This window comes from Oncorhynchus keta, chromosome 6, assembly GCF_023373465.1.
Source record: "Oncorhynchus keta strain PuntledgeMale-10-30-2019 chromosome 6, Oket_V2, whole genome shotgun sequence".
Lineage (NCBI taxonomy): Eukaryota > Metazoa > Chordata > Actinopteri > Salmoniformes > Salmonidae > Oncorhynchus > Oncorhynchus keta.
In genome coordinates, this window is record NC_068426.1 from 16571520 (window position 1) to 16595873 (window position 24354).

Genomic DNA, 24354 nt, shown 5'->3' on the forward strand with positions numbered 1-24354 from the left:
GGTGAAAGGAAACGGCATGGCAGGAGTGTACCACTGAGGAGAAAGGTGAAAGGAAGCAGCATGGCAGGAGTGTACCACTGAGGAGAAAGGTGAAAGGAAGCGGCATGGCAGGAGTGTACCACTGAGGAGAAAGGTGAAAGGAAGCGGCATGGCAGGAGTGTACCACTGAGGAGAAAGGTGAAAGGAAGCGGCATGGCAGGAGTGTACCACTGAGGAGAAAGGTGAAAGGAAGCGGCATGGCAGGAGTGTACCACTGAGGAGAAAGGTGAAAGGAAGCGGCATGGCAGGAGTGTACCACTGAGGAGAAAGGTGAAAGGAAGCGGCATGGCAGGAGTGTACCACTGAGGAGAAAGGTGAAAGGAAGCGGCATGGCAGGAGTGTACCACTGAGGAGAAAGGTGAAAGGAAACGGCATGGCAGGAGTGTACCACTGAGGAGAAAGGTGAAAGGAAGCGGCATGGCAGGAGTGTACCACTGAGGAGAAAGGTGAAAGGAAACGGCATGGCAGGAGTGTACCACTGAGGAGAAAGGTGAAAGGAAGCGGCATGGCAGGAGTGTACCACTGAGGAGAAAGGTGAAAGGAAGCGGCATGGCAGGAGTGTACCACTGAGGAGAAAGGTGAAAGGAAGCGGCATGGCAGGAGTGTACCACTGAGGAGAAAGGTGAAAGGAAGCGGCATGGCAGGAGTGTACCACTGAGGAGAAAGGTGAAAGGAAACGGCATGGCAGGAGTTACCCTGTACCACTGAGGAGAAAGGTGAAAGGAAGCGGCATGGCAGGAGTGTACCACTGAGGAGAAAGGTGAAAGGAAGCGGCATGGCAGGAGTGTACCACTGAGGAGAAAGGTGAAAGGAAGCGGCATGGCAGGAGTGTACCACTGAGGAGAAAGGTGAAAGGAAGCGGCATGGCAGGAGTGTACCACTGAGGAGAAAGGTGAAAGGAAGCGGCATGGCAGGAGTGTACCACTGAGGAGAAAGGTGAAAGGAAGCGGCATGGCAGGAGTGTACCACTGAGGAGAAAGGTGAAAGGAAGCGGCATGGCAGGAGTGTACCACTGAGGAGAAAGGTGAAAGGAAGCGGCATGGCAGGAGTGTACCACTGAGGAGAAAGGTGAAAGGAAGCGGCATGGCAGGAGTGTACCACTGAGGAGAAAGGTGAAAGGAAGCGGCATGGCAGGAGTGTACCACTGAGGAGAAAGGTGAAAGGAAGCGGCATGGCAGGAGTGTACCACTGAGGAGAAAGGTGAAAGGAAGCGGCATGGCAGGAGTGTACCACTGAGGAGAAAGGTGAAAGGAAGCGGCATGGCAGGAGTGTACCACTGAGGAGAAAGGTGAAAGGAAGCGGCATGGCAGGAGTGTACCACTGAGGAGAAAGGTGAAAGGAAGCGGCATGGCAGGAGTGTACCACTGAGGAGAAAGGTGAAAGGAAGCGGCATGGCAGGAGTGTACCACTGAGGAGAAAGGTGAAAGGAAGCGGCATGGCAGGAGTGTACCACTGAGGAGAAAGGTGAAAGGAAGCGGCATGGCAGGAGTGTACCACTGAGGAGAAAGGTGAAAGGAAGCGGCATGGCAGGAGTGTACCACTGAGGAGAAAGGTGAAAGGAAACGGCATGGCAGGAGTGTACCACTGAGGAGAAAGGTGAAAGGAAACGGCATGGCAGGAGTGTACCACTGAGGAGAAAGGTGAAAGGAAGCGGCATGGCAGGAGTGTACCACTGAGAGGAGAAAGGTGAAAGGAAGCGGCATGGCAGGGAGTGTACCACTGAGGAGAAAGGTGAAAGGAAACGGCATGGCAGGAGTGTACCACTGAGGAGAAAGGTGAAAGGAAGCGGCATGGCAGGAGTGTACCACTGAGGAGAAAGGTGAAAGGAAGCGGCATGGCAGGAGTGTACCACTGAGGAGAAAGGTGAAAGGAAACGGCATGGCAGGAGTGTACCACTGAGGAGAAAGGTGAAAGGAAGCGGCATGGCAGGAGTGTACCACTGAGGAGAAAGGTGAAAGGAAACGGCATGGCAGGAGTGTACCACTGAGGAGAAAGGTGAAAGGAAGCGGCATGGCAGGAGTGTACCACTGAGGAGAAAGGTGAAAGGAAGCGGCATGGCAGGAGTGTACCACTGAGGAGAAAGGTGAAAGGAAGCGGCATGGCAGGAGTGTACCACTGAGGAGAAAGGTGAAAGGAAGCGGCATGGCAGGAGTGTACCACTGAGGAGAAAGGTGAAAGGAAGCGGCATGGCAGGAGTGTACCACTGAGGAGAAAGGTGAAAGGAAGCGGCATGGCAGGAGTGTACCACTGAGGAGAAAGGTGAAAGGAAGCGGCATGGCAGGAGTGTACCACTGAGGAGAAAGGTGAAAGGAAGCGGCATGGCAGGAGTGTACCACTGAGGAGAAAGGTGAAAGGAAGCGGCATGGCAGGAGTGTACCACTGAGGAGAAAGGTGAAAGGAAGCGGCATGGCAGGAGTGTACCACTGAGGAGAAAGGTGAAAGGAAGCGGCATGGCAGGAGTGTACCACTGAGGAGAAAGGTGAAAGGAAGCGGCATGGCAGGAGTGTACCACTGAGGAGAAAGGTGAAAGGAAGCGGCATGGCAGGAGTGTACCACTGAGGAGAAAGGTGAAAGGAAGCGGCATGGCAGGAGGTACCACTGAGGAGAAAGGTGAAAGGAAGCGGCATGGCAGGAGTGTACCACTGAGGAGAAAGGTGAAAGGAAACGGCATGGCAGGAGTGTACCACTGAGGAGAAAGGTGAAAGGAAGCGGCATGGCAGGAGTGTACCACTGAGGAGAAAGGTGAAAGGAAACGGCATGGCAGGAGTGTACCACTGAGGAGAAAGGTGAAAGGAAGCGGCGTGCATGGCAGGAGTGTACCACTGAGGAGAAAGGTGAAAGGAAACGGCATGGCAGGAGTGTACCACTGAGGAGAAAGGTGAAAGGAAGCGGCATGGCAGGAGTGTACCACTGAGGAGAAAGGTGAAAGGAAGCGGCATGGCAGGAGTGTACCACTGAGGAGAAAGGTGAAAGGAAGCGGCATGGCAGGAGTGTACCACTGAGGAGAAAGGTGAAAGGAAGCGGCATGGCAGGAGTGTACCACTGAGGAGAAAGGTGAAAGGAAGCGGCATGGCAGGAGTGTACCACTGAGGAGAAAGGTGAAAGGAAGCGGCATGGCAGGAGTGTACCACTGAGGAGAAAGGTGAAAGGAAGCGGCATGGCAGGAGTGTACCACTGAGGAGAAAGGTGAAAGGAAGCGGCATGGCAGGAGTGTACCACTGAGGAGAAAGGTGAAAGGAAGCGGCATGGCAGGAGTGTACCACTGAGGAGAAAGGTGAAAGGAAGCGGCATGGCAGGAGTGTACCACTGAGGAGCAAAGGTGAGGAGAAAGGTGAAAGGAAGCGGCATGGCAGGAGTGTACCACTGAGGAGAAAGGTGAAAGGAAGCGGCATGGCAGGAGTGTACCACTGAGGAGAAAGGTGAAAGGAAATGGCAGGAGCTGAGGAGAAAGGTGAAAGGGCATGGCAGGAGTGTACCACTGAGGAGAAAGGTGAAAGGAAGCGGCATGGCAGGAGTGTACCACTGAGGAGAAAGGTGAAAGGAAGCGGCATGGCAGGAGTGTACCACTGAGGAGAAAGGTGAAAGGAAGCGGCATGGCAGGAGTGTACCACTGAGGAGAAAGGTGAAAGGAAGCGGCATGGCAGGAGTGTACCACTGAGGAGAAAGGTGAAAGGAAGCGGCATGGCAGGAGTGTACCACTGAGGAGAAAGGTGAAAGGAAACGGCATGGCAGGAGTGTACCACTGAGGAGAAAGGTGAAAGGAAGCGGCATGGCAGGAGTGTACCACTGAGGAGAAAGGTGAAAGGAAGCGGCATGGCAGGAGTGTACCACTGAGGAGAAAGGTGAAAGGAAGCGGCATGGCAGGAGTGTACCACTGAGGAGAAAGGTGAAAGGAAGCGGCATGGCAGGAGTGTACCACTGAGGAGAAAGGTGAAAGGAAGCGGCATGGCAGGAGTGTACCACTGAGGAGAAAGGTGAAAGGAAGCGGCATGGCAGGAGTGTACCACTGAGGAGAAAGGTGAAAGGAAGCGGCATGGCAGGAGTGTACCACTGAGGAGAAAGGTGAAAGGAAGCGGCATGGCAGGAGTGTACCACTGAGGAGAAAGGTGAAAGGAAGCGGCATGGCAGGAGTGTACCACTGAGGAGAAAGGTGAAAGGAAGCGGCATGGCAGGAGTGTACCACTGAGGAGAAAGGTGAAAGGAAGCGGCATGGCAGGAGTGTACCACTGAGGAGAAAGGTGAAAGGAAGCGGCATGGCAGGAGTGTACCACTGAGGAGAAAGGTGAAAGGAAGCGGCATGGCAGGAGTGTACCACTGAGGAGAAAGGTGAAAGGAAGCGGCATGGCAGGAGTGTACCACTGAGGAGAAAGGTGAAAGGAAGCGGCATGGCAGGAGTGTACCACTGAGGAGAAAGGTGAAAGGAAGCGGCATGGCAGGAGTGTACCACTGAGGAGAAAGGTGAAAGGAAGCGGCATGGCAGGGAGCCACTTGCAAACTCTTACATGGCTGCACCATCCAGAACGAAACATCCGCAGCAGGGCAATTATAGTTGTCATTACCAGTGTGACTGCTTGCAGCAAAATGGGAAATGGGCATGAGGCTCCTGGGCTGGAGCGTAATGAGGTCCGGAGCTATTGGCTGGCAGGATATTGATGATCTCCCAGGGCTTCACACAGATACTAATAGTGTCTCCTGTCCACTAGATAAAAGTGGGGCCAAACAACAGCGGCAAAACAGTTCAGGACCCCACCATTTATTACATGCCTATTGTGCTATTAGAGTACTATTAGAGTGGTACAGTATCATTATTGCCTATTGTGCTATTAGAGTACTATTAGAGTGGTACAGTATCATTATTGCCTATTGTGCTATTAGAGTACTATTAGAGTGGTACAGTATCATTATTGCCTATTGTGCTATTAGAGTACTATTAGAGTGGTACAGTATCATTATTGCCTATTGTGCTATTAGAGTACTATTAGAGTGGTACAGTATCATTATTGCCTATTGTGCTATTAGAGTACTATTAGAGTGGTACAGTATCATTATTGCCTATTGTGCTATTAGAGTACTATTAGAGTGGTACAGTATCATTATTGCCTATTGTGCTATTAGAGTACTATTAGAGTGGTACAGTATCATTATTGCCTATTGTGCTATTAGAGTACTATTAGAGTGGTACAGTATCATTATTGCCTATTTTGACATTTTGAATGTTCGGGACCTAATGAATATATAAATATCAAACACGTCTCATTTGTGAAATTGTCCTTTGACAGAATGTGGGTAGATTTGGGTATAACAAAACATTCAAGTCAAAGTCATTCTACTAGATTCAGTCCAACCCTCTTCCCTTTTCCTCCCTGCATTCCTTTCAACACTTGTATATTCCACAGAAGCTCAGGGTTAAATAAACAGGTCATTTAAAACAGCCCCCTGAACGGATAGCTTGATTACGTGAAATCTATCCGTTCAGTGGCTGTTTTAAATGACCTGTTTATTAGTTCCTCAAAACAAACCATCACGGTTGCTGTTCCCCCTCTGTGACTCCAGACTATTTTCCCCGCAGGATGTGTTTTTAAGGCAGAGAGGGAAATGGAATGCAGTGCCTGAGATGCTGTTTCAGTTCAGCCCATCTCATCTGGTTTCAATTCCCCGGGATACTGAGGACTGTGATCAAATTTGCCTTGATATTTGTATATATTTTTGAAAGAAAAATGATGGCTTTCTCAGCGAGGGAGGTCTTGAACCACTCTCCCTCTCAGTAATGAGACTCATGTTGTGTCTGGGGTCCTAACAGAGTTACTGTGTGACTGACTGTGTGTTCAGTAGAGTAGGAACCAGAGGAGGTGCCCTCCAGTACTCAGCTGTTCCTTCTCATCCACTAACTCTCAGGTGTCAGGTGGAGAGTCAGCCCACCTGGTGCCTCCTTCCTGTGCCATGTGCTCCCTCCTCTCCTCTCCCTGGTCAGCAGAGCACATTGCAGCAGCTGGGACTCCCTGCCTTGAATGGGGTTTCCATCCTCAACACCAACTAACTATTTTTTACTGTGCCTGTGATAAAAGGGCCCATTTTCCTGTGTGAGGATGCTCTTCCACAGTGTAGAATACGTCTTCCACAGTGTCGGCCTCTGTCCCCAAGCTGTCAGCAGCTTCTTATAGGAGCCTGGAAGGTGTTAGGTCAAATGGATCCTTCGCCTCTCTGATAGTTACTGAAGTGGCTGTTCTAGGGCCAACGTTGATATTTTTATATATATATTTGTAGAAATTACTTTTCAAGAATTCATGGACTACAGCTTGTTGGTTAGGGGGTCATGGTCACGTGGTGTGGTGTATTGGGTACATATACTCTACATGGGGGGGCTTCTATAGAATGACAGGTGTTACACTAAGGTGTGTCCTCCGTTGTAACTGAGGAGTCTAAGTTATCTGTAGCTCATTACATATTGGGTTTGGTAGCAAAGGCATGGCCTTGTCTTTAGCCTGCATTTATTTGACCATGCATACACCCACTTATGAATAGACAATAAAAGTTTGCACAAACACTGTCATTATTCAAAACCGTAAACAACAAACCATAAACTGTATGGAGCTAAATCACATGTTTACTGCCACAATTGTTTAGTTTACTTTACAATCTCTCTCATTATGGCAGGTAGAGCATCCCACAGCATTGAGGTCATTGGAGCAATGATCCTGTTTCACAGTCTGACCACACCTGCATTATAAACACCTCTCCTTCTCGCCTCCTAGTGGACAAATATAACACTGCGATACTGCCTGGAAAAGGCACGGCCTCATTGGCCTGATAAAATAAGTTGTCATTCTTGAACTGCAGTGGCATTTTGGAAAAAATATACTGAATTTTTCTAGATTTGTATTTTATTTAAATGGGTTTGAGTACATCTTCCCATTCTAAATCAACTAATATGGTCGTTTAATTACTTTAAATCATTTGTAACATTATGATAACATTGTACCACCAGTAGGAGTACTAACAATAATGTTGGTAACGCCAATTATACATTTTAGGTAAATGAGGATTTTTTAAATGGAATGCACAAATGCTCAAATCTAAGGACATCAATCCTTAATTTACTAAAGAGATATGATTCATCATTTTGCTCACAATGTTATTTCCCTTAATTTAAAAACCAGGTTACACTTTTGATTTAACCACCAAATTATCAATGGAATGCTGAAATCTATGACAAATGAGATGTGATTAGCTAATCATTTTCTTTAACATAAACCCCTCCCTAGTTTTCCACTGGAGGAAAAGGTCCTTGTATAACTTTGTAATACTGAAAGTGATTTTCAAGGCAGAAACTCCAAAGACATACAACTGAGGGACACACATTATATAACATAGGTCAAATAGGTATTCTAATAGCCTTCTTTGTTTTTATTGCTCTACCAGGTATTCCCAAACTGTACGCCAAATAAAAATGTGATTCACCTATTTTTAAATGGAACATTTTCAAACAGAACAAAACAATAAACACTACAAAACAAACAGCGACGCTAAAGGCTATGTGCCATAAACAAAGTCAACCTCCCACAAAGACAGGTGAGAAAAAGGGCTACATAAGTATGGTTCTCAATCAGAGACAACGATAGACAGCTGCCCCTGATTGAGAACCCTACCCGGCCAAACATAGAAATACAAATAATAGAACATAGACTACCCACTCTAAATCACACCCTGACCAAACCAAATAGAGACATAAAAAGGGTCTCTAAGGTCAGGGTGTGACATGCATTTGGGTGAGGTTTTTTTTCTCGCCTGAGTAGCCTTGTTTCACTGGCAGAAATTAAATTAAAACCATCTAGTGTTCAGCGAAATAACAACACAATGTCAAATACAGGTAGCCTAGTCACATAATTAGCATCCAACCACATTAACCGTTACTCTCTCGCGGGAAACCTTCACTCTTGCGCAGACATTTAGAAACAAAACGTGACAATTTAAAAAATAAGCCACAGTTGTTTTTTGAGTGAGAATAAAGACGACTTTCAAGTAGTAAGACATGTATAAAAGCAACAGATACAATTAATAAGAAGGGTCTAGAAGCGTCTTATATAGTGAGCTACCGAGTGGCTAGGACAAGCAAGCCCCATACTATTGTGGAGGACTTAAGTCTTCCTGCTGCCGCAAATATGGTTAGGACAATGCTGGGGGGAAAAGGCCCCAAAAACTATACAGACAATGTCTTCATCAAACAACACTGTTTCACGACGCATCAGTGACATGGCAGGAGATGTTTAGAAACAATTACTGCTTCGCATACAAGCCAGTGAATTGTATGCATTACAGCTGGAGGAGTCAACAGATGTTGCGTCCTTGCCACAGCTCCTGGTATATGTCCGTTACGTTAATGGGGGGTCAATTAAGGAAGACATCCTCTACTGCAAACCACTGGAAACCAGGACAACATGAGAGGATATTTTAAAGTACTGGACAGCTTTGTGACATTAAATTAAATTTGGTGGTAAAGATGTGTTGGTATCTGTTCTGATGGTGCAAAAGCCATGACAGGGAGACATAGTGGAGTGGTAACGGGCATGCAAGCAGTTGCTCCTGACGCTACTTGGGTACACTGCAGCCTCCACTGAGAGGCTCTTGCTGCCAGAGGAATGCCTGACAGCTTGAAATAAGTTTTGGACACTACAGTGAAAATTGTTAACTTTGTTAAAGCAAGGTCCCTGAACTCTTGTATATTTTCTGCACTATAAAATGACATTGGCATGTAACACTTTTACAACATACAGAAAGAAGTGCGCTGGTTATCAAGGGGCAAGGTATTGACATGTTTTTTTTAATTGAGAGACGAGCTTAAAGTTTTCTTTACTGACAATTATTTTCACTTGTCTGACCGCTTGCATGATGATGAGTTTCTCACACGATCTGTCTGGGTGATATTTTTTCTCACCTGAATGATCTGAATCTAGTATTACAGGGACTCTCTGCAACTATATTAAATGTGTGGGACAACATTGAGGCTATGATTAAGAAGTTGGAGCTCTTCTCTGTCTGCATTAACAAGGACAACACACAGGTCTTTCCATCATTATATTATTTTTTTGTGTGCAAATGAACTCAAGCTTACGGACACTGTCAAATGTGATATAGCGAAGCACCTGAGTGAGTTGGGTGTGCAATTACGCAGGTACTTTCCAGAAACGGACGACACAAACAACTGGATTTGTTATCCCTTTTATGCCCTGCCTCCAGTCCACTTACCGAGAGAACCTTTTCGAAAATGCAACAAGCGGTTCTTTGAAAATTGAATTTAATCAGAAGCCACTGCCAGATTTCTAGAGAGGGCTGCGCTCAGAGTTTCTTGTCTTTGCAAATCGCGCTGTTAAGACACTGATGCCCTTTGCAACCACATACCTATGTGAGGTTGGATTCGCGGCCCTCACTAGCATGACAACGAAATACAGGCACAGACTGTGTGTGGAAGATGATTTAAGACAGAGACTCTCCAATACAACCCAACACTGCAGAGTTCTGTGCATCCTTTCAAGCACATGCACCCTTCTCATTAACCTGTGGTGAGTTAGTCACAATGTTGTTATATGTAAGATGGCTAAAATAATGAGCAAAATTATTGATTATTATTATATTATTATTTGTGCCCTGGTCCTATAAGAGCTCTTTTTCACTTCCCACGAGCCGGTTTGTGACAAAAACTCACATTCAATCTTATGTTTAATAAATGTATTGTATAGTGTGTGTGTGTGGCAGGCTTACAATGATGGCAAAAACAACATTTGAGAGTGTACTGACCCTGGTGCTAGAGGGGGTACGCAGCTGGAGGTTGAATGTTTGAAGGGGTACGGGACTATGAAAAGTTTGGGAACCACTGCTCTATGCAATATATTAGACACTAATATTCAAAATAATAGATATCTCTTAATCCCCAAAACATGTCACTACAACTCTACACATCACTACTGGAACAAGCCAATTTGCTTACCCTAAACAATGCATAAACATAAGCTTTTGCAGGATAAATGACTAGTAAGATGGTTTATCGTTTATAAACAGTTCAATAAAAACAAAACCGTGCATAATGTGTCATCAGCTCTAAGTCAACATTCTCACTCTGCTGAACTGAGGGACACACACAGTGTAATGTTTTATTTCATTCAAATCTAGAGACAGATGTGAGTCTCAGCTAATATATAACGTGAGCGATATACACAACCAACCAACTCCCCCCATGCAAACTTTACATATAATTCCCCAATGAGACCTCTAAAAGTGTGAGCAGCCATGGAGTTGAGACACCTCAGTAAGATGAGGATGCTCCCTAGACCCACCAGTGACCTGAGTGGACCAGAGAGCTCCCTCGCTGTCCCAGCCCAAAGCCTCTGTCAGAGCCCGACAGGTGTTCTGTGGCTGTGTCAGTGTCAGTGTACAGCAAGACCCTCCCCCCTGATCCTGTCCTCCAACACAGCCCCATCCCAAATGAAATAATAAATAGAAGAACAACCCCCCCCCCTCTGCCAAACATCTGGTCTCTACTCATCATGGCAAAGGAAGCCAGGCTTCCCAAAACATTGACAAAAAAATATATAATAAAAAATAAAAAATGTATCTTTCATCATTTTCCTTCAATTCGCAAGAGGCTGAATGTATCTCACCACCACCCACAAGACAAAGCATCCGAGCGAAACAGCGCCCCTCTGTCTCTCTACGTATGGGCCATCGATCTGATGCTGTCTGCTCCAAATGAGTATGACATTGTTGCCGCCTGTATCATTGAATTCAAAGGAAGCCAGCGAGCATCTGGCCTCCCATGACAAAAAAAGTTAGTCAGCTGTTACCGAGCTCAACTGTGAATGGTCCTGGAGCACCAAAAAAAAAGTGGATTTGCCATCACTCCTATCAAATCCCATTGAGAACATACATCATTGACAAAAAAACATGAATTGTTGCATCTCGTCTTCTGCATTTAACCCAACCCCTCTTTAAGGTGAGTCAACATGTTTTTCTACCTTTACATTGTATTCATTTAGCAGACACTCTTATCCATAGCGACTTACAGAAGTGAGTGCATACATCTTCATATTTGTTCGTACTGGTCCCCTGTGGGAATCGAACCCACAACCCTGGAGTTGCAACTACCATGCTCTACTAATAAAGATACACACACGCACATGCACGCACGCACGCACGCACGCACACACACACACACACACACACACACACACACACACACACACACACACACACACACACACACACACACACACACACACACACACACACACACACACACAAAATTCAGTCCCATTCAAAATCCTATTTTCCCTAATCCCTAAACCTAACCCTAACCCATACTCTTACCCTTACCTTAACCTTAACCCCAAAATACTAACCTTGACACTAACCCTAAACCTAACCCTATCACCTAACCCTAAAACTAACCCTAGCTCCTAACCCTGACCCTAAACCTAACCCCCTAACCCTAACCCTGACTCCTAACCCTGACCCTAAACCTAACCCTAAACCTAACCCTAAAACTAACCCTAACCATTAACGCAATTCTAACCCGAACACTCATTCTAATCGTAACCCTAAATCCCCTAGAAATAGCATTTGACCTCATGGGGACTAAGAAAATGTCCCCAGTTGGTCAAATTGTTGTTCATTTACTATTCTTGTGGGGACTTCATACACACACACACACACACACACACACACACACACACACACACACACACACACACACACACACACACACACACACACACACACACACATAGAGAAATCACAATCATGGACGGCCACATCATATTTAGCTTACGTTGATTGGACTAGATTGTGTTTGGTATCTTTTAGTTGTCACTGTATTAGACTAAGCAGAGGTGGGGATTTTACCCATACACCGCTACTGGTGCTCGGGCCCCCTGGAGACCGGGCATTTTACCCATGCACCGCTACTGGTGCTCGGGCGCCCTGGAGACCGGGCATTTTACCCATGCACCGCTACCGGTGCTCGGGCCCCCTGGAGACCGGGCATTTTACCCATGCACCGCTACTGGTGCTCGGGCCCCCTGGAGACCGGGCATTTTACCCATGCACCGCTACTGGTGCTCGGGCCCCCTGGAGACCGGGCATTTTACCCATGCACTGCTACTGGTGCTCGGGCCCCCTGGAGACCGGGCATTTTACCCATGCACCGCCACTGGTCAGACTCCGGAAACGGGCACATCGTGCACCACTCCCTAGCATACTTCTCGCCAATGTCCAGTCTCTTGACAACAAGGTTGATGAAATCCGAGCAAGGGTAGCATTCCAGAGGGACATCAGAGACTGTAACGTTCTTTGCTTCACGGAAACATGGCTCACTGGAGAGACGCTATCGGATGCTTCATGGTTAACGAGACGTGGTGTGGTCACAACAACATACAGGAACTCAAGTCCTTCTGTTCACCTGATTTAGAATTCCTCACAATCAAATGTCGACCGCATTATCTACCAAGGGAATTCTCTTCGATTATAATCACAGCCGTATATATTCCCCCCAAGCAGATACATCGATGGCTCTTATTTGACTCTTTGCAAACTGGAATCCATATATCCTGAGGCTGCATTCATTGTAGCTGGGGATTTTAACAAGGCTAATCTGAAAACAAGACTCCCCAAATTGTATTAGCATATCGATTGCGCAACCAGGGCTGGAAAAACCTTGGATCATTGCTATTCTAACTTCCGCGACCTGCCCCGCTCTCCTTTCGGAAAAGCTGACCACGACTCCATTTTGTTGTCCCTGCGTACAGACAGAAACTAAAACAAGAAGCTCCCGCGCTGAGGTCTGTTCAACGCTGGTCCGACCAATCTGATTCCACACTCCAAGACTGCTTCCATCACGTGGACTGGGATATGTTTCGTATTGCATCAAACAACAATATTGACGAATACGCTGATTCAGTGAGCGAGTTCATTAGAACGTGCGTTGAAGATGTCGTTCCCATAGCAACGATTAAAACATTCCCAAACCAGAAACCGTGGATTGATGGCAGCATTCGCGTGAAACTGAAAGTGCAAACCACTGCTTTTAATCAGGGCAAGGTGACCGGAAACATGACCGAATACAAACAGTGTAGCTATTCCCTCCACAAGGCAATCAAACAAGCTAAGCGTCAGTATAGAGACAAAGTAGAATCTCAATTCAACGGCTCAGACACAAGAGGTATGTGGCAGGGTCTACAGTCAATCACGGATTACAAAAAGAAAACCAGCCCCGTCACGGACCAGGATGTCTTGCTCCCAAGCAAACTAAATAACTTTTTTGCCCGCTTTGAGGACAATACAGTGCCACTGACACGCCCCGCAACCAAAACATGAGGACTCTCCTTCACTGCAGCCGACGTGAGGAAAACATTTAAACGTGTTAACCCTCGCAAGGCTGCAGGCCCAGACGGCATCCCCAGCCGCGCCCTCAGAGCATGCGCAGACCAGCTGGCTGGTGTGTTTACGGACATATTCAATCAATCCCTATCCCAGTCTGTTCCCACATGCTTCAAGAGGGCCACCACTGTTCCTGTTCCCAAGAAAGCTAAGGTAACTGAGCTAAACGACTACCGCCCCGTAGCACTCACTTCCGTCATCATGAAGTGCTTTGAGAGACTAGTCAAGGACCCAATCACCTCCACCCTACCTGACACCCGAGACGCACTCCAATTTGCTTACCGCCCAAATAGGTCCACAGACGATGCAATCTCAACCACACTGCACACTGCCCTAACCCATCTGGACAAGAGGAATACCTATGTGAGAATGCTGTTTATCGACTACAGCTCGGCATTTCACACCATAGTACCCTCCAAGCTCGTCATCAAGCTCGACACCCTGGGTCTCGACCCCGCCCTGTGCAACTGGGTACTGGACTTCCTGACGGGCCGCTCCCAGGTGGTGAGAGTAGGCAAAAACATCTCCACCCCGCTGATCCTCAACACTGGGGCCCCACAAGGGTGCGTTCTGAGCCCTCTCCTGTACTCCCTGTTCACCCACGACTGTGTTGCCACTCATGCCTCCAACTCAATCATCAAGTTTGCAGACGACACAACTGTGGTAGGCTTGATTACCAACAACGACGAGACGGCCTACAGGGAGGAGGTGAGGGCCCTCGGAGTGTGGTATCAGGAAAATAACCTCTCACTCAACATCAACAAAACAAAGGAGATGATTGTAGACTTCAGGAAACAGCAGAGGGAACACCCCCCTATCCACATCGATGGAACAGTAGTGGAGAGGGTAGTAAGTTTTAAGTTCCTCTGCGTACACATCACAGACAAACTGAATTGGTCCACCCACACAGACAGCATCGTGAAGAAGGTGCAGCAGCGCCTCTTCAACCTCAGGAGGCTGAAGAAATTCGACTTGTCACCAAAAGCACTCACAAACTTCTACAGATGCACAATCGAGAGCATCCTGGCGGGCTGTATCACCGCCTGGTACGGCAACTGCTCCGCCCACAACCGTAAAGCTCTCCAGAGAGTAGTGAGGTCTGCACAACGCATCACCGGGGGCAAACTACCTGCCCTCCAGGACACCTACACCACCCAATGTCACAGGAAGGCCATAAAGATCATCAAGGACAACAACCATCCGAGCCACTGCCTGTTCACCCCGCTATCATCCAGAAGGCGAGGTCAGTACAGGTGCATCAAAGCTGGGACCGAGAGACTGAAAAACAGCTTCTATCTCAAGGCCATCAGACTGTTAAACAGTCACCACTAACATTGAGTGGCTGCTGCCAACACACTGACTCAACTCCAGCCACTTTAATAATGGGAATTGATGGGAAATTATGTAAAATATATCACTAGCCACTTTAAACAATGCTACCTAATATAATGTTTACATACCCTACATTATTCATCTCATATGTATACGTATATACTGTACTCTATATCATCTACTGCATCTTTATGTAATACATGTATCACTAGCCACTTTAACTATGCCACTTTGTTTACATACTCATCTCATATTTATATACTGTACTCGATACCATCTACTGTATCTTGCCTATGCCGCTCTGTACCATCACTCATTCATATATCTTTATGTACATATTCTTTATCCCCTTACACTTGTGTCTATAAGGTAGTAGTTTTGGAATTGTTAGCTAGATTTCTTGTTGGTTATTACTGCATTGTCGAAACTAGAAGCACAAGCATTTCGCTACACTCGCATTAACATCTGCTAACCATGTGTATGTGACAAATAAAATTTGATTTGATTTGATTTACTGGTGCTTGCACCCCCTGGAGACCGGGCATTTTACCCATGCACCGCTACTGGTGCTCGCACCCCCTGGAGACCGGGCATTTTACCCATGCACCGCTACTGGTGCTCGCACCCCCTGGAGACCGGGCATTTTACCCATGCACCGCTACTGGTGCTCGCACCCCCTGGAGACCGGGCATTTTCCAGTGTATTGTCTTCTGACTGAACAAAATATTTCAGTCATTAAGTCTGAGAATTAGTCACAAGTTATTCATCAATGCTGAATGCCTTGTGAACTAAGCTGTGCGAGTCAGGACAGGCTCCCAAACTGATTGTTTGTCTCAATCATTTGTTTCCTCTGAGGTAATATAGGAAACAGCAGCTACCAGTTTACAATAGCTACATAATACTATCATAACATCTGCATATCTATTAGTACTCGTTATGCGCCAATGAAACACATCAGACATTGGTGTGTGTGTCCACGTGTATGTCTGAGTGTGTGAGCCAGTCTGACACATTCTGACACATCCCTGAGGCGCAAGCTCTATTTTCCTCTGCAGACTTGTCACATCAATGCCTTGTTCCCTGGGTTCTCAAACTGAGTGTGAGTGTGTGTGTGTGTGTGTGTGTGTGTGTGTGTGTGTGTGTGTGTGTGTGTGTGTGTGTGTGTGTGTGTGTGTGTGTGTGTGTGTGTGTGCGAGCGTGCCTGTGCACACGCCCATATGCTTCATCAGCAGTAGTTGTCCTCTGTCTCTGGCGGTTTGTGATTAATTAGTAGAGAAGTGTTCCATGAGTCACAACAGAATGGCAGTATTGTCTGCCTGTACAACTCCTCTGTCTCCTCACTGGGTCCTCACTGGGTCCTCACTGGGTCCTCACTGGGTCCTCACTGGGTCCACACTGGGTCCTCACTGGGTCCTCACTGGGTCCTCACTGGGTCCTCACTGTGTCCTCACTGGGTCCTCACTGGGTCCTCACTGTGTCCTCACTGGGTCCTCACTGGGTCCTCACTGGGTCCTCACTGGGTCCTCACTGGGTCCTCACTGGGTCCTTACTGTGCTGAGAGGTTATAGAACAGGGGGATATTAGATTTTCACTTTTACTCATGTAACCTGGTGAGAGTAGACCAGCATGTGTTCCTGTCCTCCAGTCTTTATCATGTAACCTGGTGAGAGTAGACCAGTGTGTGTTCCTGTCCTCCAGTCTTTATCATTTAACCTGGTGAGAGTAGACCGGCGTGTGTTCCTGTCCTCCAGTCTTTATCATGTAACCTGGTGAGAGTAGACCAGTGTGTGTTCCTGTCCTCCAGTCTTTATCATGTAACCTGGTGAGAGTAGACCAGCGTGTGTTCCTGTTCTCCAGTCTTTATCATGTAACCTGGTGAGAGTAGACCAGCGTGTGTTCCTGTCCTCCAGTCTTTATCATGTAACCTGGTGAGAGTAGACCAGCGTGTGTTCCTGTTCTCCAGTCTTTATCATGTAACCTGGTGAGAGTAGACCAGCGTGTGTTCCTGTCCTCCAGTCTTTATCATGTAACCTGGTGAGAGTAGACCAGCGTGTGTTCCTGTTCTCCAGTCTTTATCATGTAACCTGGTGAGAGTAGACCAGCGTGTGTTCCTGTTCTCCAGTCTTTATCATGTAACCTGGTGAGAGTAGACCAGCGTGTGTTCCTGTTCTCCAGTCTTTATCATGTAACCTGGTGAGAGTAGACCAGCGTGTGTTCCTGTTCTCCAGTCTTTATCATGTAACCTGGTGAGAGTAGACCAGCGTGTGTTCCTGTTCTCCAGTCTTTATCATGTAACCTGGTGAGAGTAGACCAGCGTGTGTTCCTGTTCTCCAGTCTTTATCATGTAACCTGGTGAGAGTAGACCAGTGTGTGTTCCTGTCCTCCAGTCTTTATCATGTAACCTGGTGAGAGTAGACCAGCGTGTGTTCCTGTCCTCCAGTCTTTATCATGTAACGTGGTGAGAGTAGACCAGCGTGTGTTCCTGTCCTCCAGTCCTGGACAGATTCACAATTAGAAAAGAGGGTTCTTTGGGAAGGGTAATGGTTCTATGCGGAACCATCATGTCTCAAAGAACCCTTTGAGCCCTTCTTTGCTTTTTAAGTGATAAACAAAATGCAGGGGCGGCGGCTCATTAAAATATTTTGGGGCGGGGTTTGCACACCGCTCTTATTGCGCAAACATGAGTGAGAGTTTATGTCCAGTTTATGTCCATTCCAGTTGATGTCATCAGTTGTGTTATGCCTTTACATGTTAAATATGACTATATCCAATAACTGTGTCTTGTGAAAGACTCATTTATGGCCTTGATTCAATTGAGAACAGTGGACTAAATCAGTAGTTCTCCATTTTCTCCTCAAGGACCCCCAGCTGCTCCAGAACTCGCACAACTGATTCAACATGTCTATTAAGACCTATGGGATTGTCATAATGTCATATGGCTAATCAGAATAAGAAACTATGGTTCTTCAAGGGATCTAAAAATAACCTTTCAGATTCAGATACCATAAAAAAGGGTGCTATATAGCCCCAAAATGTGTTGTAACCATTTCAATGGGTTAAACGTCGCTATAATGGATACTTGGAAGTGTATATTGTAGTGTGCAGTATTTTTTGCTGATTTTAGATGTTCAGTTCCAACATCAAGTAATTCACTTCTAGTAGTGGACAGGATATTGTTGAAAACATTTTTGTGTGCATATCAAAGTGACAACACTATACCGCCATCTAGAGGTGTTGTATGTCACATGCTCACCCCTTTGTAGGGGTGACCCCAACACACATTTAAGGCAATGCACAGTATATCATAGAGCCATGGTTACGGAACTCCCTTCCATCTCAAATTATCCAAGCAAACAGCAACATTAGCTTTAAAAAACAAATAAACGAACACCTCCCCTATCTGACCTAAATAACTTGTATGCGTATGTCAACTGATTATGTATGCAAGCATGAAATTGCTAAATGTAACAGAATGTAGGACGAGAGTCTTCAGTGTCTTCAGTGTTTTGTCAGTACAGGACCTTTATATTTGTTTTAAATGTATGTAGTTCTGATGTTCTTGTCTATTATTGCTCTGTATAATTTAATGTCTCATGTTTTGTGTGGACCCCAGGAAGAGTAGCTGCTGCTTTTGCAACATCTAATGGGGATCCTAATCAAATAAAACATTACATCATAAAACTATCACAAATGAATCAGGGATTATATATCATCTTTATTACAGATGTTGATTGAATCTGGACTGAATGTTAACTTGAGTCTGTAAAATGTATCACCTGGAGTCTGCTCGGACAGAAACTGTGTCATGGTAGGTCTATTAGTGCCTCTGTGCAGCAGGTATTGGCTGGCCACCTGCCCCAGAGAGAAGTATTTTTACAGAGTACATTTTAATAGGTCAATTTTTACTCTGAAGAAACCCCATTAGGAACATAAAGCCATGGAGAGCTGCAACACTGAGCTATTTATTCCACCTAGCCAGGTGTGTGTGTGTGTGTGTGTGTGTGTGTGTGTGTGTGTGTGTGTGTGTGTGTGTGTGTGTGTGTGTGTGTGTGTGTGCGTGCGTGCGTGCGTGCGTGCGTGCGTGCGTGCGTGCGTGCGTGCGTGCGTGCGAGCGAGCGAGCGAGCGTGTGAGTGTGTGTGTGCGTGCGTGCGTGCGTGTGTGTGTGGGTGGGTGTGTGTAGACTCTCAAATCACCACTGTCTCTGTGGGTTTCTCTCTACAGGATTCAAGAACAGTACAGACCAATAGGTGTTCAACTAGAGGTTAAAGCTGCAGTTTAAATGACTCATCTGTGCAGAGTCATCAGTAAAATATTTAATATATACATACAGACATCTGCTCTGGGAATTATACTGTATACGCATATTAATAAGTCCTGATAAATACGTAACACCTTGACCACATGTCCAGTTTCAATACTCAAGAAAGAGGAGTGTGTCGTTTGGATGTTTGTACAGTAAGGCAATATAACACTACGGTGCTTCAAGTAAAGAGCCATCATCATTCGTAGTTTATGTAAACTCAAGCTATGTAAAGGAGGTATAGGATCCATAGTATCATATATGACTCATAACCTAACAGTTATTAGACACCTACAATAACATTAAACTCAACATTTTATAATTTCCTAATCCCAATATCACCGTCACAAAGTAACACATGTAGTAAACAGCAGAGTATTTATAACAGTATATTCAGGTTATGATTTAAAGCCTCCTGCTGGTGGACAGATTATGACATCTTCCTCTTCCTCTTATATGTGACCTCCAAGCATATTTTACCACACTGTCCGAGCACGTCGCAGTTTGACCGGGAAAGTCTGTCCAATCCTCGGCACAGAGCCCAAAAATGGAACTGGTAATGGTTGAACAAGGCTCTTTTATGCCATGGGTCTGTCTGTAGGCCTGGGGTCCTCCTCACCTGTTGCTGGATCTGCATCTGTAGGGGGACAGAACATGATGACTACACTCTTAGTAGTGGTGACGCGGGGAACCCTGGAGATCCTCAAGGAAACCCTGGAGATCCTCAAGGAAAGGTTCATATTTGCACCTTCGGTTAGTTGAGGGGTTCTTGGAGGAGCCTTTAATGGTTCGATGTAACGGATTCCTGGAGAAACCCTGGAGTGGAGGCGTGGCTTAGTAGCGGCGTGGCTTTGAGATATGTCTTTTTTGGGCCACTCGTTAGAGTAAATGTCATTCCTGTTGTGTTGTCATCACATGTTAAGGTTGAACATTGAGAGTTTTTAGCTGCAATGAGGCTAACAGAGGTGTATGAGTTCCTCAAGAGCCTATGAAAATCCCGAATAACCTCTGTATGTTATCAGCAATGTTATAATTATTTATATTATATGAGAATATGTCATATGCATAGGTATTCAAGGGAAATGTTCATTTCAGTGTACAAACTTGAATGACAAGCGGCTGTCTGCGCTCTTTAAAGGTCCTTATTATTAAATAGTGTCTGTACAAACTTAACATGATGAACAGGACATTTACGCCAATGGATAACCAAAAAGAACCATTTGAATGCCAGGGCTCCAATAAGCCACACCTCCAATCTGATAGGCTGCCAGCACTACAATATATTATTAAAAAAGTTCAAATGGAACCCTCCCATCACAAAAAGGTTCCGGTTTAAGCCTTTACACAGGGGTTCCTTGAAGACCCTTTTCAAAGGGGTTCCTCAAATAACCAATTTTATATATGTTTCATATCTACATTTTACAGAGTGGGATGAAATACAACAAAGATGCAATATTTTGATACAGGAATGTACATCTTTATGGATAAACACATACAGCCTTTTATTTCTGTCCTCTTTTGACCTTCTGAATGGTTCAGCTTCAAAATGACAGAACAAAAGAGAGATTATTTAATCAAAAATATTGAACTTAATACGGAAATGTCAAACGATTAACTTACCAAATTGATCTGATAGGTAGTAGGCTACAGTACAATGGCATTTGGTAGATGCAACATAGCCTAAGCTGCCTAAGCTGCCTAAGCTGCCTAAGCTGCCTAAGCTGCCTAAGCTAAGCACACAATGGAAAAGGTCTGGTAGCATCATTTGGATCATTTGCTGGATGAAAATCAAAGACATAAAAAGGAATTTGACGAAATGGCACTGTCCAACAGATGCCATTTCTGTGATGCGTAAGAAACAAGCACCGCTTGAATGATAGCAGTTCGGTCAAAGCCCTTTCTCTTAACTTGTAAATTCAGTCATTTCGATAAGTGACCTTCATTTTTATTTAGATGTAGTCATTGGTGACGGCATATATACCAGAGCATGACGTATAGGAGGAGCAGGATGGCAAAGAGAAACAGAGTTATGAATGTGGCTTTGGTGACAGGGGACACTGACTGCATGACAGGGAGGACGGTTGAACGGAGCTGTGGAGCTTTCAGACTTCTGTAGTTATCAGGAAGCACCTGTCCCACAGCCAATCTAATAGGAAACGATTGTGCCATCTACAGTATACTGTATATATATTTTATTTTTTCTTCAAGGTGTTTGAGGTATGGTAGGCTATGGCTTGCATTCTATTAAAACTTCAACTTCAATTAGCTAAGCTACAAGGAGCCTATATCCATCTTCCTAATAATATTACAATATCCAAAAGAGTCAAAGTATCAGTCAAAGTACCCATTCCTCAGATTCATTTGAAGTTTAGTTCTTTATTTTACTTTAATTCATAATGGATTATGGTTTTTAGTTTTATTTGGGTCTGTGAATGCCCTCTCAAGATGAATCAGGTTAATCGGTGATGCTGGAGTACTCAGAAGCATCATCCTCATCCTCATATTCAGATTCAGATTCATCTTCATTTTCATCCTTCCCCCCCTTATCTGTGACACAAAACTCAGAGGGCAGTGGTCTGTTGGGAGCATCAAGGTAGTATGGAAGGGGACTTGTTGTCTTAGGCATGGGCACAGTTGTCCGGAGTGTGGGCTGGGACACACTTTGGTTGTCGGGCATATTCTGAGTGGGTACAGGAAGTGGTGCCGGTGCAGGGGATGCCATACTATCAGTGGGTGACACCACAATGGGTAATGTGACTGAAGTAAGGGGTGGCAGTGGGGTATTTGGGCCAGCGCCCTCCAAGCGACGGACACGCCCCACAAGCATCTCCACCAGCTGAGTGGCATGACTCTGATCAGTCCTGATCTTCAGGGTGAATTTGGCCTGGGTTTCTCTCTCTAGTCCATCACCTGCTGAGATGATCTCTATTTCAGTCAATTTCCTGCAAAACGTCAGACAATGTTAACCTATATGCATGCTCACATATGGTCGATTTTGAAAAAATGCCTCCACGTCATTGTGACCCTATGTGACCAGACTTTGATCCTCTCTTACATTGCTGTAGCCCTCTGGGTTCTATTGCGTCTGACGAACCAGCAGCACACTGCTCCCAGCACCAGCAGGACGAGTAACAGAACCACCACAAAGATGATGAAGATGTCTGAAGCAAACCATTTGGATGCTGTTGCATACCTGTTCCCACTGGTACTCATGCCTGAGGTGTCTTGAGGACAGGGTGCCTCCTGGAATAGCGCCAGTATGCGTGGCGTATGTGATGTTCGTTGATCCACTACTGTCTGTTCTTCACTCACATCCATGTGTTAGTGAAGGGATAATGACCACTTAAACAGATCCATGTCGCTACATTTGATCTGATCACACATGCCCTCACATAGCCTGTGTCTTTCTCCCTCTATTGTTTACTAATTGTCCATTAGCATTTCAAAACCAAAGAAACACACTGATAGCAAATAAGAACAGGATGAGAGACTACCGCCCTCATGGAATGGAATGTGTTTACTGTTATGATGTCACAATTATGTTTATCTTCCAGTGCAGACACCATAACAATAGAATCATTGAAACATACAGTATCTACCCATATTCATCTTTTTTTATTTCATCTTTATTTAACCATGTAGGCAAGTTGAGAACAAGTTCTCATTTACAATTGTGACCTGGCCAAGATAAAACAAAGCAGTTCAACACATACAACAACACAGAGTTACACATGGAGTAAAACAAACATACATACATACATACATACATACATACATACATACATACATACATACATACATACATACATACATACATACATACATACAGTAGAAAAATAAGTCTATATACAATGTGAGCAAATGAGGTGAGATACCCCCCGTATCTCACCTCATTTGCTCACATTGTATATAGACTTATTTAAAAAAAAAGGCAATAAATAGGCCATGGTGACAAAGTAAATACAATATAGCATGTAAAACACTGGAATGGTAGATTTGACAGTAGATGAGTGTGTAAAGTAGAAATACTGGGGTGCAAAGGAGCAAAATAAATAAATAAATACAGTAGGGGAAGAGGTAGTTGTTTGGGCTATTTATAGATGGGCTATGTACAGGTGCAGTGATCTGTGAGCTGCTCTGACAGCTGGTGCTTAAAACTAGTGAGGCAGATAAGTGTTTCCAGTTTCAGAGGTTTTTGTAGTTCGTTCCAGTCATTGGCAGCAGAGAACTGGAAGGAGATGCAACCAAAGGAGGAATTGGCTTTAGGGGTGTCAAGTGAGATATATACCTGCTGGAACGTGTGTAACCTCTGCTATTCTGGACAGATATATCCACAGGGAAAAGCACATGCAGGATATCTAAGTACACAGTGCACAACACATCCTTGAAAAATACCTATCGAAACATTGGGTGTTGATGTGCTGGATCTAAATAAATGAAAATACTAAGCCTATACACTACCGTTCAAAAGTTTGGTTTCACTTAGAAATATCCTTGTTTTTGAAAGAAAAGCACCTTTTTTGTCCATTAAAATAACGTAAAATTGATCAGACATACACAAATTGTAGACATAATGTTGTAAATGAGTATTGTAGCTGGAAACTGCAGATTTTTTATGGAATATCTACAAGGCCAGCGGGTGCTATTTAATGAAGCTGCCAGTTGAGGACTTGTAAGGTGTCTGTTTCGCAAACTAGACACTAATGTACTTTTTCTCTTGCTCAGTTGTGCACTGGGGACTCCCACTCCTCTTTCTATTCTGGTTAGAGACAGTTTGCACTGTTCTGTGTTGTATGAGATCTTCAGTTTCTTGGCAATTTCTCACATGGCATAGCCTTCATTTCTCAGAACAAGAATAGACTGACGAGTTTCAGAATAAAGTTAATTGTTTCTGGCCATTTTGAGCCTGTAATCAAACCCACAAATGCTGACGTTCCAGATACTCAACTAGCCTAAAGAAGACCAGTTGTATTGCTTCTTTAATCAGAACAACACTTTTCAGCTGTGCTAACAGAATTGCAAAAGGTTTTCTAATGATCAATTAGCCTTTTAAAATGATAAACTTGGATTAGCTAACACAACGTGCCATTGGAACACAGGAGTGATGGTTGCTGATAATTGGCCTCTGTATATCTCTGTACACTTGCAGGCACACCCTTGGAACTGCTGATTAGATATTTAATATATATTCCATTAAAAAGTCAGCTGTTTCCAGCTACAAAAGTCATTTACAATATTAACAATGTCTACACTGTAT

At 45.2% G+C, this 24354-nt stretch overlaps 1 long non-coding RNA gene across 1 annotated transcript; it reads left to right on the forward strand.

Annotated features, from left to right (window-relative positions):
• The first annotated feature begins 55 nt into the window (after positions 1–55).
• Positions 56–3978, forward strand: LOC127930729 (uncharacterized). The gene is made up of 4 exons (XR_008139074.1): positions 56–705; positions 1771–2122; positions 2874–2917; positions 3706–3978. It is a non-coding gene; the product is annotated as an uncharacterized LOC127930729 (long non-coding RNA).
• Positions 3979–24354: the final 20376 nt, after the last annotated feature.